The sequence below is a fragment of the Neophocaena asiaeorientalis genome, unplaced genomic scaffold (genome assembly GCF_003031525.2).
Source record: "Neophocaena asiaeorientalis asiaeorientalis breed wild unplaced genomic scaffold, Neophocaena_asiaeorientalis_V1.1 scaffold40, whole genome shotgun sequence".
NCBI lineage: Eukaryota > Metazoa > Chordata > Mammalia > Artiodactyla > Phocoenidae > Neophocaena > Neophocaena asiaeorientalis.
Window position 1 is genome coordinate 11,153,112 of NW_020185335.1, and position 11,095 is coordinate 11,164,206.

The 11,095-nt window shown below is 50.4% G+C and overlaps 1 long non-coding RNA gene across 1 annotated transcript; it reads left to right on the forward strand.

The window, feature by feature from the left end:
- The first annotated feature begins 3,194 nt into the window (after positions 1-3,194).
- Positions 3,195-5,652, forward strand: LOC112393435 (uncharacterized). The gene is made up of 3 exons (XR_003001921.1): positions 3,195-3,316; positions 4,913-5,102; positions 5,225-5,652. It is a non-coding gene; the product is annotated as an uncharacterized LOC112393435 (long non-coding RNA).
- The last annotated feature ends 5,443 nt before the right edge of the window (positions 5,653-11,095 follow it).

The following is an 11,095-nucleotide window of genomic DNA, read 5'->3' on the forward strand; positions in this document are numbered from 1 at the left end:
CTGCTGTCGGGGGATTGCACGGTGTGGAAAAACCCACATGTTGGGAGTTGGAGTCTGAATCTTACCCCTCTCCCCGCTGCACCTCAACCAACACATTTCTCTGTTCATTGCCCCTGAAATATGTCCCCAACCCAACCTGCATCTCTGCCTGGTAACCTCCTATTCAACGTTTAAGACCCAATTCAACTATTCCCTTTCAGAAAAAAAAAAATAACCTCCATTCTCTCAAAGAGAGGTAGCCTTCTTCTTCTGTGATCCCCAAAGTATTTTAAACATGCCTTTAACACTTGTCACATTGTCCTCAAACTCCTTGCCGTGTGTCTGTCTCCCCCACTGTCTGAGGGACCCTGGGGGCCTCTGGGGACTTTATGGTATTATCTTGAAGTTCCCTTTGGTGCCTGCCACAAGTCCTGGCACGTTGCAGGTATGCAGGTGTTAGGCAAATGGACCGCAAGAGAGCTAGCTGGAACTCTCTAAAATAAACTAAGTAGCCCCACTTGTAAGTATGCAAACCTACTTAGAAGTGTCATGTCAGAATTTAAGTCCAAGCTGCCTTGTCCCTCCTGTCATCGCTCCCATTAAGTGGACCAGCCTGAAAGCTCACATACATGTTAGTGAAGATGCCCACCGTGGCCCTTGTTCTTCTGTGTAAAGGATAATTCCGCCACAACTAGAAACATGAAACAGTATAATGTCTGAGCAGGTGTTTCCTAAAGAGTGTATAAAAATAGCTGCTTCTCAAAACCAAACAAACAAAGTTCAGTGGTTAAGCTGGGGAAACACCAAACTGAGCGAAGTGCACAGGTTTCTTTTCTACAGTGTTTCTCAGAACTTTCAGTCCAACGTGAATTTCAAGCAGCTGGGGGAAGGGTTTCCGGCACAGAGCCCTTCTGCGAAGCGTGGGAAGGCCGGCTGCAGCGACACGCCGTGGAAGACCCCGCTCTCTCTCAACTCTGTTTACCTGTTTTGCTTCCTACCCCTTGACCACCATCACGTCCTGCATTTCAGGCTTAATGTTGAATTTCTCATCGTAAATATTGTGCCAAACGTGGAGGTGATGGAGTTACACTGGGCTTTGCTATCTTTCGGTCTGGACATAGCCCGTCGTTCAGCTTAACTCAGGGGATGTGGTGTGGCACCAATCAGCAGGACGCTGCCGGGAGAGGAAGGTTCCAGGCACCCACTGAGATGTGTCATTGTTGCGAAAGAAAGCTGTCCTCAAAAAGAATCTGTGTTATCAACATCCAAAGCCTTAAGGAAGCCAGTACTGCCATTGGAATCCCTGGGGAAATTCCCATGACAGATGTGCGGTTTAGAAAGAGCACTGCTGAAGGCGATAGGGCACTGGGTTTGGAATGAAGCCGATCTGGTTTGAAGCCCAACTCTCACTGCAGGACTGGCTGCATAACTGGCAGGGCCCAGTGCAAAATGGAATGCGGGTCCTTTGTTCCGAAGCTATTAAGAATTTCTAAGGGGATGGGGGTCCCTGAGCCCAAAGCCCTGTGCACAGGTTACAGGCCACGAACCTGGCCCAGGCTTATCGCTCACAACCTTGGGAAAGTCATTGGACCACCCCAGCGTCCTCTCATTTCTGTGAAGGGATTGCTGTGCACATCCCAGTAAGACCATGGATGTGCAGTGCTGGGGGGCAGGGGGCTCATGTACCCATTTGGTGGGCGAAGGGAAGGAGAGAGAAGAGGGGATGGGAGGTAGGTGAGTGTGAGTGGAGACCCCATCTCCACCCACAAATTGAAAGATGAGCCTAGTGTCCAGACCCAGCCTAAGAGCCGCCCCAGACCTCTAGCTGCAGTCAGCCCCTGGAGTCGGGCAAGTCCCCAAACTCAAGAGAACTATTCACAAGAAGGTATGGCCGGGAGCCTGCATGATTTACTGCTAATTCTCAGAACGAAAGCAAACAAAACCCCAAGAAATACGGCCTACCCACGACCTTCAGCGTGAGACCAGAAGAATAAACAGATTAAAGCAAAAAGCACCTGACCCACATGCAATGAAGAGGCAACATGAAGTAATCGCTTTCCTGGGATCTATAACCCAATTCCCACCCCCTCCTCTATCCCCGGATGAGGAACTTGAGAGCCCTCCCTGCCTGACTTTCCCAAGCCTGGAAAGAGGAAGCGCTTGATGGGCGCTTCCTCACACAGTCATTCACTTGATAGCCACAGTGACCTGGAGGCATCTTTATATATTCATTTGTTTGTAAACCCCCGAGCTAATTCTAGGATGTGCTGGCTCTTTTCCACCCCAGGGCCTTTGCATGTGCTGCTGCTTTTGCCTGAGATGCTATTCCTCCGCTCCACTCCTCACCTAGCGGACACCTGTGTCTACTTAAATCTCAGCTCGAACGTCACTCCTCAGGGAGGCCTTTTCAAATCTTGCAGACCTTGCCCTGTTTATCACTTTCATAGTGACCTGTCCTTAGCTTTCAGAGCTCCTCTCCTGGTGTGTAGGTATATCTGTGGTTATCTGATTAACGTCTTTCTCTCTAGTCTGTAAGCACCAAGAAGGCAGGAACTCACCATTTTGCACACAACTGACTCTCCAATGTCCTGGACATTGCCTGACCCACACCCATGAATAGGTATTCACTGAGTGAGTGAATAAGCTTGCCCAACATCACACAGCTAGTATGAAGCAGAGCTGGCATTCAACCCAGATCGCCTGACCCATGAGTCAGTCCACGTCCCCGCTTTATCTTGTTGCCAAATAGGAGAAAATCTCAGTTATAAATAGGATAAAGAAAATCACTTTTTTCTTTTTCCATGATAAAACTTTCCACTGTATTATGTCATGTTTTCTTGAACCCATACAAAAACATGAGCCTGCCCCTCAGAGACAAACCCCACTTTCTATGCCTTCTCTGCCTTCAAAACATTAATAAATTAAAAAAGTTATAATAAATAGATGAGCCAGGCGAAGAAGTTGTTGAAAGTCGCAGCTGGGGAGGAGCAGGTGGCCGGATCCCAGAGTCCCAGAAACACAAAGGATTCTAGAGGTCGTCTGGTCCCCCATCACGGCTCTAAAGAGGGGGAACGGAGGCACAGAGAGGTTAAGTGACCTGCCCCAAACCACACAGCTAGTTAATCCAACGTGAATGTCCTACTCTCAGACATATGCTCTTCCCACTTTCTGTGTTTCTGCAGCCAGATTGCAGCAGATGCCTTTTTGGTATCTCAAGAAGATGCTTGCCTTGTTAAGCCCTGCCCAGCTGTGCCACCTCCTGCTTTCCTATCGCAGGGGAAGGACTACTGAGTGTCTAATGTCTTATTTGGGTTCCCCCAGCAGTGAACCCTAAGGTGTAAGTATGTGAGAGGTGAAAGAAACACATCAGGGACTGGGAAAATGAGGCAGAGAAGGGAACGCAGCTGATAAAGGGTGGGTTGTCAAGCCAGCTTCCGCTGTGGGCACCACAGCTTGGTACCCCTGAGGCACTCTGGGAACCAGTCTAGGGCGTGCCTCAGACTTATCCCCCAAGGGTTAAGGAGGCTGGAATATTTATATACCAACTTCCATCAGCCATTGCTTGAGCCCTGCTGGGGGCGGAGGGAGTGGGAATGAAGTGGTGTTAATTCACTGGCATTTGGGGCAACAGAGGTTCCAGGGGCAAAATAAAGCTCTCAGGCGAAGAGCTGAAGGTTGCTGGCAAGTCGGGGGTCAAGTGGCAAAGGTGGGCGATGTGGGAAGGGCACTATGGTGACAGAATTGTGTCCCCCAAAAAGGTATGTTGAAGTCCTAACCTCTGCTTCCCATGGGTGTGAGCTTATTTGGAAATAGGGTCTTTGCAGATGTAATCAAGTTAATAGGGGGTCATAATGGATTAGGATGGCCTGAAGTTCAAGGACTGGGGTCCTTATAGGAGGGAAATTGGGACAGACACAAAACACCCAGGGAGAGGCCACATGAGGATGGAGGCAGAGGTTGGTGTGATGCAGCCACACACCGAGGAAAGCTAAGGATGCCCAGAGCCACCAGAAGCTGGACGAGCCAAGGAAGGACCCTCCCTCAGCAGTTGCAGAGGGAATGTGGCCCTGCTGGCATCTAGATTTCAGATTTCTGGCCTCCAGAATACGAGAGAACACGTTTCTGCTGCTGTGAACCCTCCACCTTGTGTCACTTTGTTGAGCAGACCCAGGAAATGGTTACAGGCCCCTACATCACACCAGTCGACTACTGGTGATTAAAATTCCCTCGCAGCACCCACCGCTTGAAAGACACTCCATGCATGGCCACACAGCGGTCGGCAGAGCCAAGATTTGTATCCAGGTGTGGCAGCCCCCGAAAGCCATGGGATAAGTTTCTCTCCTTTTCTCCAGTTGACCTTCCCCCCCAGCTTAGTAACCAAGAAAGCTGAGCTGACACTGCCAGGGTCCTCCTTAGCAGGCCAGACGGCAGACAAATCCAGAATATTCCACGTGGTAATCATTTTAATGCTTCAAGCCCGTTGAGGCAGAGACCTTTCTAATACTCAGTACTCGGTTGACAGAATGAGGGAAAAGGCTGGGACCTTTGTACTGAAGATACGGGAAGGTCAGGGGAGAGGCAAATGGCAGAGCCGGACACTGAACAGCGGTCCCCTTGCTGCAGCCAAGGCCCCTGCGCAGACCACCCTTCCTCCCCAGCCGACTGCCCCTCCTTGGCCGGTGTTACCGGTTGGGGGCACGAGCATAGGAAAGAAGCTGCTCTGCCTTGCCTATTTTGGGACAGTCAAGACATACTGGTTCCTGGGCTGACACTGGGCCCATCAACAAGAGGGAATAGGAGGCTTGGCCTTTGATGAAAGGAGAACCCATGTGGCCTGGCGTAGCTGTTCCCTCAGGAATGCCAGGTCAAGTTGCACTTTAGTGTAAGGAATCCTGGCTTATTTTTACAAGCCTCCATTTCTGAATGACTCCAGAAGTTCCAGGGAGGCAACAGCAGCCTGGGAAGGAGGAGAGAATTCACCTCCTAAGCACCCCACGGGACAGAAGTTTGAGGACAGCACGGATGGTTTGGCCAGGCCCGTGGCTTGTGGAGAAATGAGCACTCGGGGACAGCCAGGAGGCAGAGGCAAGCGGAGATCACGATGTCAGCCTACAGGGAGACGGGTGAGGGATGAGTTAATATCTTTCCTTTGTACATTTCTTTATTGTTTGGATTTTATAACGGTCATATTTATGCATTACTTCTAGAATCATCTTTCTTTCTTTGTGTTTAATTCCTCGACAAGCACGAGGGCCCCTGCTGTTCTCCCGTGGTAACAGAGCTGCGGCGATTGGCGGGGAGAGGAACCCTGACAAGGTATTAGTTCCAGGTCCCGGAAACGACGGAGAAATCCGTACTTTAAAGGAGCATCTGGTTACTTCTACTCTGCTCTGTGGCAGCCTGGCCAAGGGGATGGGCAGTCCAAGGTCACAGCCACCACGAGCAGCCCTAAATAGCTGGTTGCTTGGATTCGCGCTCCAGTTCTTCACTCCCTTGCTGAGCGCTGAGGGTCACATCCACCTACCGGACCCACAGGGGGCGTGGCGCTACCCACGCTCTGCCGCCGGCATGGCCACGTGACTTGCTGTGGCCAATGGGAAGTGGCGCCGGGCCTCTGCACGAGGGACGTGCCGGGACGTGCGGCACCAAGCCGACCGCACGCGGACAGCGAGATTTGGGAACCTTTTCCTGCCAACCTAAGCACGAGACGGGGAAGCCGAGGCCGAGGCTCGGCGCCACCGCGTACCTGGCGTGCAGGTTTGTGTGTGCGTGTGTGTGTCTGTTGTTTACCCGCGGTTAGGCTCGTGGGTTAGATGGCGGCACCTGCGATCACCTTGAATGATGTGAGAGCCGGCGCTGAGCTGCTGCCGCCCCCCGGACGCTGGCAGCGCCCTCAGGTGACCTCGTTGGGTCACGTGACAGGGCACGCCTGGTCCTCAGGTGGCCTGTGGACCTTGAACACTCAGCCATTTATTCACTGAGTATAAGTGGTCCCAGTTGCCGGGCCTCTGAACTTTCCCTATGTATAGGCATAATGGGGACCTGCAAGAAAAGTGGCACGGACCCCAAGATACCAAAGGGAGATTGTGAAGACCAACACGTTTAAGTAAATATTGTCAACTGAAAAAAAAATGCACAGGGCTTCCCTGGTGGCGCAGTGGTTGAGAGTCCGCCTGCCGATGCAGGGGACACGGGTTCGTGCCCCGGTCCGGGAAGATCCCACGTGCCGCGGAGCGGCTAGGTCTGTGAGCCATGGCCGCTGAGCCTGCACGTCCGGAGCCTGTGCTCCGCAACGGGAGAGGCCACAACAGTGAGAGGCCCGCGTACCGCAAAAAAAAAAAAGCACAGAGTGAGAGTTGTGAGTTAATTTTTCATTGAGGCAGAATGAGTATAGCCCAGGAGACAGCATTTCGGATAGCTCTGAGAGAGTGCTCTAAAGAGGCAGGGGGGACGGTCAGTATATGTGTGATTTTGGTGAAGGGGGTACATGCAGTCAAGCACAGGTTTTTGCAGAAGGTTGCTGCTAGTCACGAGCGGATGTCACCATACGTGGTTTTAGTGATTTTCTACATATAAGGGGACGCGAGAACTGGGCTCATAAAATCTCCTGGAAGTATCTAACTGTTGTGCCAGCTTTTCCCAGAGCCCAGAGGGCCTCGTTCCTGATCTCCTTTCAGGGGGTGTGGAAGGTCAGGACTCACAGCAGCCTGTGACTGCATCCTTGTAGAGGCAGATGGCCAGTGCCAGTTTTTAGTTGGCAATATCTATGAAATGTCTCATTGCGCCAGCCTTGTGAATGCTTGAGGGGATATGCTGAGAACATCACTGCATTTGAGGGTAAGTTGCAGCTTTTGTTTTCTCACGTCACAAAACTTCCCTGGTGTGCGGGATACCTGCTGACAGCTCATAGCCAGCTGTTGACTGAGGCACTGATGGTGGAATTATTTTGTTAGGAAGGCTTCAGCGGTGACTATCAGGCCCCCTTGATGCTCCATGAAACAGGTGGGGGCTGTTTTTTCTTACACAGCAGTAAGTCAGGAAGGGGTCAGTTCCCTCTCCTGTATGTTTGGCTGGAGACAGTCCTGTCGTTCCTGAACCAAATACTGCGAATGCAAATGAGATTGGCTTTATTTATTAAATGAAACATTTACTCTGTGTCAGGCATCAGGCTAAGCACTTTACAGTACTAACTCAATCCTCTTGCAGCCCTATAAGAAGGGTGTAATTATTATCCACACTTTACAGATGAGGAAACTCGGGCCCAGAGAAGTTAGGCTACTTGGACAAGGTTGCACAGCTTGTGAGTGGAAAAGCTGGGATTTTCGTCTAAGCCGGCTGACTCCAGAATTTCCGCCCACGCTCTACTGTCTCTCAAGGCCCTCGGATGGTACAGACACATCCTGGAGCCAGCTTCTCCTGAGGGGTGTCTGCTTTGAGGATGGGGTACCTGCTGAATGGAATCACAATACCTTTAGGAAGGAGAGCTGGGACGAATGCCCAGCAGGTCCCAACAGTGGTCTCTCCCCTCTCTCTCCTCCCCTCCATCTCTTTCTCTCCTCCCTCCGGGTCTGTGCTTGCATAAAGTGGACAGCTAAAAACTAGTAATTACTCCTCTCCCATGATCTGTGGCCCTTGTCATCCCTCTGCCCTTTCCTCTCACTTTCTTCTTCTCGCTCTTCGAGTCGTATTATGAAATGACTTTTGCAATGTCAGCCATAAATAGATTATGAGAAGAAAATCTTTTGTTTAAACAAATTCTAATTTTCCAAAAGGTGGTGAATAAACACTCCGGGATGCATTAGAGATCAGCAAGTCTTGTTTGTGCAAAATCACGCTTCAGTTTCTTTATATAAGCAGAAAATAGCGGTTCTGACGACCTTGCCAGAAGCGTCTTTGTGTCAAAGGGTTGGTCTCACCATTTCAGTTTGCGTTGCTCAGAAGAGGCTGAGCCTTCCCACCCGGGTGGGAAAACGCTTCTCATGGAACCAGGTGGGTCGTAGGCTTGCCCAGGGGCACTGAGTGGCTCATTCCTCCCATTCTACTGCAAGCGCCCAATCCCTTCAAATGAACACATTTTTAAGGGTGAATTATAAAGCGCCTTTACCAAGGAGAAACACCTGTGGCCTGGGTGCAAGAGGACTGAGCCCCAGGCTTGGAAGAGCTCCTGGTGGCTGTGCAGTTTTTGCTGCTGTCAAAAGCAGAATGTTCCTCTCGGTACCCTTCACCGGTGGCTCCAGCGACTGCTTAAGCCACAGGCCAGAGAGGGTCTTCAGTGACGCTTCAGGGTGGATGTCACAGAAGCCACCACGACCACATCAGCAAAACGGGGGGTTATTATAAGGGACAGGCTGTCCTCATGGAAGTGAGGGCGGACAGCGTTCCAGCTACTGGCACTGCATGACACATCACCCCAAAACCTAGTGGCAAAAAACAACCACTTTTTTAATGCTTGAACGTCCTTTGGGTCGGGAACTGGGATGGGGCGCGGCAGCAAGAGCGTGTCGCCGCTCCGTGGTGCCCGGGGCCTTCTCCGGGAGGCTCAGACGCTGGCGGTCTCGTCTCTCAAGTGGCTGGTGGTTGATGCCGGTGGCTGCCTGGGACCTCAGCTGGGACTGCCAAGGGAGTGCTTACATGTGGCTTCTCCCTGTGGCCCGGGCTTCCATGAGGAGGTGTCCCAAAGATCTCCAACTGCAGGGAGGGAGACTGCCCCACATACTCAGCTGCCGCCTCCTGGAAGCCATTGCCACATCTGTACCGAGGCCACACTTGCCATGGCCACGCTGTGCCCAGCCAGTGACGGAGTGTGGCAGAGACACTGAGCCTGGTCCACTCCTGGAGAACGCAGGCTCCTCTGACGGAGACCCTGGCTGGGGGACTCCCCGACAGACCTGCCGAGCCTTCCCTGAATGGCTCTCTGGGGGAGCAGAACCCCCCCTCCTTAGGTGTAGGCAGCACAGAGCGACCTTCCCAAGAGCAACTGTACAGTGGAAAAAGCAAACAAATCCAGGTCAGCATCAACAGTGATAAGTCCTGTTGATCTTACGTACCCTTCCTTGATAACGATGTGACGAGAAAGACACTTTACCTCTGAAAGTCTTGGTCCCCAAAACTCATATCACCAAACTTACCGTGAGGATAACATCAAACAAATTCCGAAACGGGAACATTCTACAAAATACCCAACCGGTGCCACTCAAAACTGTCAAGGTCATCAAAGCAAGCAAAGTCTGAGAAACTAGGAGAAGGGTTATAAGAAAGTCCAGGTCTAGCGGGGAGGAAGATTTACAGGAGCAGAAAGAATTGGGCTGGGCAAAGGAGTGAGGAAAGATGGGCACAGAAATTGGTCATTGCGAGCGAGACTCTCAGCTCGAGAGGTCCTGGAGCTGCTGGCAACTCAGAGGAGACATCTGTGGCTGGAGCCCCAGGCCACCCGCAGTGTGCTGGCCTCACCCTGGGGCTGGTGACCCGATGGGGGCCCTCCCTCCAGGCATCACATCCACGTACATCAGTATCCAGAGGAGAGAATATCAACACCTCCAGTACCTTTTTTTGAGCAAGGAGGAAACTGTCCTCATGGCCCGTTGGACCATCCACTGCAGTGAAAACAGGGCTACCCTGATTGGCTGCGACTGACCAGCATCTACCCCTGGGATGGAGATGGGATCACCCTCTCTTTCGTTTTTCGGGTGTTCTTAGCAAGGAGGGTGACGGTTGCCGGATTGGTACCAAACTACATCTGCCACCCAGAGCTGGAGTGGATGCCGGAAGAGCCGTGGGAGGCTGCACTGGTGCAGGCAGGGGTCCAGACAAGGGATCGTGGTGCCTTAGACGAGCAGTGGACACGGAGAACCGGATGAATCAGATGTGTATTTGAGAGGTGGAATCAATAGGAGTTTCTTATGGATTGGATAGCTTGGTGCAAGAGGTGAATTCTTTATATGGGTTCAGTATTATACGGTGGTTTTCTTAAATTCAGCTTCATAGGAATCACACCGCAAAACCACAGAAAGCACTGTTCTGTTCTAAGTGTGAGCCTTCCGAGAGGAGCGACCGCGTTCTCTATGAGTAACGTAACATGAAATTCCGTAAGAATAAGGGCCTAGTTTACGGGGTGTGTTTTCTATCCCTACCAGTGGCTTCACCAAATGTTCCAGTCTCGAGCGCTTAGAATCAATTCAGTCCAATTTGGAATCATTTTTAAAGGAAAAAAAACCCATTGTATTCAGTCAATTCCATGTTTAATAAAAGTATGCCACCTAAGACTTCAACTTATTAAATTTAAAATATGAATGTCTTAAGTATAAAGTAAAACATAATGGCTTTTATTAAACCAGCCCCGGTCGAAAGCCCAGTTCAGATTTCTTGTGGTTTCACATCTGCATTTACTGAGTCATTCTTCTCATAAACAACTTCTGAAATCATAAAGCCTACGTTTATCAATGTGGCTAGTACCGCCCTTTCTTGATGAACGCAAGGAATAGAGCATTATCACATTTACTCTGCTCAGAAGGAAAGGTGGCCTGCCGACGTGTGTTATTACCCCCAAAAGGAATTCTATAATGCGTAAGCCCTAGGCAAATCATGGATTCCCTGCCCATATATGCTCTTATTCTGATAGGAGCCTTGTAAGCACTTCGAAATGGCTCTGAGCTGTTACTTTGGTATCCTTCAGACCCATACAATTTGCTATAAACCTTAAACTTCATTTGGAGGCGGCGTAACCCTCAATTCATCCACAAACTTTTAAAGAAAACTGGGCAATTTCCCAGAGCAAACTGCTCCTGGAAAGTGAGATAGTGTCTCTTAAACTCAGCCACTTTACAATGGATAAGGACTACACTGAAAAATAGGACGATTCAAGTTCAAACTACCTCAACAATGATAAATCAGGATTGTAGTTGGTTTTTGTTTATTTTTGCTGTGGTGGTATTGTTTGGGGGTTGTTTCGGCTTTTCGGTTTGTTAGATATTTTAATGATTGATGATACCTAGCATTGGCAGAGGAATGGATGCTCTCGTTATACATTGATAAGGATACAAATTGGTACAGCTTTACTGGAGGGTATTGTCACGGTAGCTATTAAAATGTTAAGAATGCAGCACCTTCATTTCTAGAT